The sequence below is a fragment of the Otolemur garnettii genome, unplaced genomic scaffold, assembly GCF_000181295.1.
Source record: "Otolemur garnettii isolate 467f Iridium unplaced genomic scaffold, OtoGar3 scaffold00344, whole genome shotgun sequence".
Taxonomy (NCBI): Eukaryota; Metazoa; Chordata; class Mammalia; order Primates; family Galagidae; genus Otolemur; species Otolemur garnettii.
Window position 1 is genome coordinate 126,333 of NW_003852739.1, and position 4,532 is coordinate 130,864.

The 4,532-nt window shown below is 42.0% G+C and overlaps 1 pseudogene; it reads right to left on the reverse strand.

The window, feature by feature from the left end:
* Window positions 1-2,062: 2,062 nt before the first annotated feature.
* LOC100946383 lies at window positions 2,063-3,250 on the reverse strand (annotated as a pseudogene).
* Between the last annotated feature and the right edge of the window lie 1,282 nt (window positions 3,251-4,532).

Below are 4,532 nucleotides of genomic sequence, written 5' to 3' on the forward strand. Positions count from 1 at the left end.
ATTTTTCACAGAAATACAAAAAAATTCTAAAGAGTGTATGGAGCAGCAAAAGACCCTGAGAAGCCATAGCAATCTTGAGAAGGCAGAAAAAATTAGGAGGAATCACACTTCCTAATTTCAAATTATAACATAAAGCTATAGAAATCAACACAATATGGTATGTCAGGAGCCAAATGACGCCAGATGGCCGCCCATCCCCACCCCGGAGAGTATGCTAACTTTTATCAGATAAGGAGCTGCTTTTCCCTTATCAGACAAGGAGCTGTTCTTCCCAGAGAAGCCATAAAATGTTTCAGACACATCGTTTACATTCCCAGCAGTAGATTGATGCAAGCTCTACCTCCCGCATTCCTTTGCCCCACCCCTTGTCTTCTCTGAGTACCTTAAAACTGACCTGTTACCCCCATTAAATCGGGCCTTGACAAGAAATCTGCTTGGCCTCTTCCTCTTTTTTGCCTATTCTCTTACAGGCTGGGTCCCCCTCGCCCCACGAATAACCGTGTCCCGCAGGACGGGACAATGGTACTAGCATACAAGTAGATGCACAGACTAATGATCCAGAAATAAACCTAGCATAATATAGACAAATTAATTTTTGAGAAGGGTGCCAAAAATACACAATGAGGAAAGGAGAGCTTTTTCTTTTCTTTTTTTGTCACTATTCTTTTCATTAACAGATACTAAACACTTATTCCAGTTTCAAAGTTGTTATACTTGAAGATGCTAATAAAAAATGAATTTAAAATAATCACTTAATCCTGCTTAACTAAGACAATGAAATACATTTTATTTATTTTTTATTTTTTTTACATTAATTCTCTCATAAGATACAGTGTGTTACTTCTATATGCAGTTTGGAAAACTCTCATCCAAGTGGCTAACATAGCCATCATGTCTTTCTCATAATTGTTATGTTAAGACATTTATATTCAACCTTTAGACAAATTCACCTGTACCCAAATAGGATAAATTATAGGTGTGATCCTCACAATATCATTCTCTAGAAATACATTTTAAAAGAAAGTACTCAGCACCATTGCTCGTAGGTCTCTCAAAATTTGTTCTTAACATATCCATAACGTTCCTGTCTGCAAAGTACAGGAATTGTTGAGCTATGTGAGAAGGCCTCTCTGGGACAGCCAGTGAGGAGTTAAGCGACCATTATGAAAGGAATCAATGTATATTCAGCATGCTAACTTGAACTACAAAACGATCCCCTCCCCACCACATTAGCTCAGAAGAGACGTTTCTAAGCCCTAAGGTAAGAGGAGTCAGACTTCTGTTTTCTTTCAGAATTGGTCTTTCCAACTAAACAACAGTCAGTCTCTGGCACAGATGCTATTAGTCCTTAATGTCCTGTGATTTTAGGAAATTCAGTAAATAGTTTGGATTTAGTTCAAGTTTAAAAAGGTTCACTACTTTGCAGAATAAGGGTCTGCTGGTTTAGTTTCCTTATAAAATATATATAACATACAGATAGATCATAGTCTTAGAATACTGTAATATTTAAATGAGTATCCATTTTAACAAATGTCTGTAATTAGAAGTAGCTGATGAAACTAAATCCAAAGTTATAACAAGGGAGCCTCACTCTCACTTGAAGCTGTGTTGCTTAGATAACTTTAAAAGAGCTTGTGCCCTTAAAGCCATTCAAGGAGAGGTAAGGCAGCCACTTCTCACTTTTTACTTTAGGCTTCCAGTGGGGTCAGGCCAGAAATTAGCATTTCTAAATATTTTGGAAAAGTCCAAAGATGTGTTAAAAAGTCTTTTATGCAAAGGAATTTCTGTCCTTCTGCATCAGTGAGTAGTTGAACTTCCTAAGAACACAAAGACAAAGTCAAGTCCATCCACTTCTGATTGGATGTCAAAGGAATACAAAGTGGACTATTATGTCAACCCTTAGTTGGAGCTCCTGCTGGCTTTTTCCTATATACTGTTCACTAATGTGAGTAAAGTGGACTTCTTTGATAGAATAGTGTTTGATAGCCAGGACCTCTTTTGGGCATTTCTTTCTAAGTGGAAACAAAACAGATAAGGGAATAGGGGAGATAATACAGGGAAGTTACTCTTTCCAGCTCAGGAGTCGGTGAATGAAGCCCATATATGCATTCAAGAAGCCCAAGGGATCCTCTAGATGTGGATAGTGGCTAATGTGGTCATCCAGAATTGACACTGTGGACCACAGCAGTGCTTTCCTGAATAGCTCCAAAAACTCTGGATAGGGATTGATAGGATTCAATGGCCCACAGATAAAATGAATGGGAGTAGATGGATAGGCAAGAGCTCTCACTAAGCCTCTTTTAAAGTTCTTCCTCTGAGTGATGTACTATAAAAGAATGTCAATGACTAAGTTCCCATCATTGTTGCAGATCTCTGCCCATATGTGCCACAGCTTGCTCTTGGAGGGCCGAGTGTATGGCCCAAAGACTGGGGTAAGACCTTGAGAGAATACGAAGAAGTTCATCACCTGCTGAGGATGGGTGACAGCAGGCCTCCATCTTTGAGTAGCTGTTGGAGAAGAAGAGAATGATGAGTCTCAGGAAAAATACCTCCATTTGACAGAGACTTTTTAGGGCAGGTGGCCTCAAACTACGGCCCATGGGCCACATGTGGCCTGCCTAGGACATTTATCCGGCCCGCTGGGTGTTTTTGTTGCCACTGCCTGTTCTGCTTAACAGCTGACTCATCCTGGGGCCCGTAGTCTGGCCCTCCAAAGATCTGAGGGACAGTGAACTGGCCCCCTGTTAAAAAAGTTTGAGGACCCCTGCTTTAGGGTAAGCTGACCAAATCGATTCTGCTTGTACCTATAAATCAAGCTACTGAGCAACAATATCTCCATAATCAGGAGACAAAAGATTGATCCTGCAGTTATGGAGCCCCAGATGCCACAGAAGTGATTCTATGATGCTGGCTTGGTCAAATAAGGAATAATGATGTGGTCTCAGTTTGTCACTGAAGACAAAGTCTAAGAAATCAAGGGCAATCACTCGATGAAACCTCAAGGTCAGACCTTCCCAAATCTCATACCAATCATATCTGGATGTTGGAAACCTGTGTAAAAGCACAACTATCTCCAGGCTTCCAACTACACCTATGGAGTCTTGGTAGGAGATCCGCAGTCTCTTGTAAGTAAAGTATTTGCCCGAAGACTTCCATGAGTGAAGGGTAAGAGCTGAGGGGGCAGGATATGCAGGTATGCTGCAATCAGGAGCACAGCCTACAGCCCCATCTAGACCCACCACTCCCACATCCTGTAGAGGCTATATCTGTGCACCATGGATGCATTATCCCATGCTACCCACCGCAGAGCTACAGAGCCTTGTGCTCTCGCGGCTTCTGTGGCAGTACAGGGCAGCTAGCAGCAGGGGTACAGGTCACAGCCCACAGCCCATGAAGGGTGGCCATGGCCGGCAGCCAGCATCCATTCAGGAGTGTGCTGCGGCACTCAGCTAGCCAGGCACTGCTGCCACAGAAGACGTGCAGGGCTGCTGCAGACGGAGGGATGTGCTGGAATGTGCTGTGGCTGCTGCAGCTAGGAGAGTTTTTTCAACATGTTGTTTTGGGAAAACTCGATATCTACATATGAGAGAATGAAACTTGACTGTTACATAATATACAATTACTTTTTTTTTTTGAGATTGAGCCTCACTTTGTTGCCCTCAGTAGAGTGCTGTGGTGTCATAGCTCACAGCAACCTCAAACTCTTGGGTTGAAGTGATTCTCTTGCCTCAGCATCCTGAGAAGCTGAGATTACAGGTGCTCCACCACAACACTTGCCTATTTTTAAGAGATAGGATCTTGCTCAGGCTGTTCTCAAACCCGTGACCTCAGGCAGTCCACTTGCCTCAGCCTCCCAGAGTGTTAGGACTACAGATGTGAGCCACCATACCTGGCCAATACACAAAAATTTAAATAAAAATGGATTAAAGACTTAAATGTTAATACTGGGAACTATAACACTCCTTAAAGAAAACATAGGGCATGGTGGCTCCTGTAATGTTAGCCCTATGGGAGTCAGAGCATTTGGATCACTTGAGTTCAAGAGTTTGAAACCAGCCTGAGCAAGAACAACACCCTGTTTCTCCTAAAAATAGAAAACTTATCTGGGTGTCATGGCTGGCACCTGTAGTCCCTGCTATTCAGGCAGGAGAATGGCTTGAACCCCGGAGTTTAAGGTTGCTGTGAGCTAGGCTAAGGCCATGACACTCTAGCCTGGGCAACAGAGTGAGACTCTACCTCAAAAAAAAAAAAATATATATATATATAGAAGAAGAGAATGGAATGGTGGTTATCAAAGGTAGGAATGTGGGGGCAACAGAGAAGTCTTGGTTGCAGTTATATAGAATGAATAAGTCTACAGAGCTGATGTACTGTATTATGATAGTTAATGATATGTGGATCATTATGAAAGTTTTGAGATACATAAAAATCAAGAAACATAAAATCCACATTGATGGAAACAAAGGAAGCCCTCCCAGCAATGCTGATAAGCTGAGCAAGATGAAATTTGCATGGGTGAATCAGAAAGGACA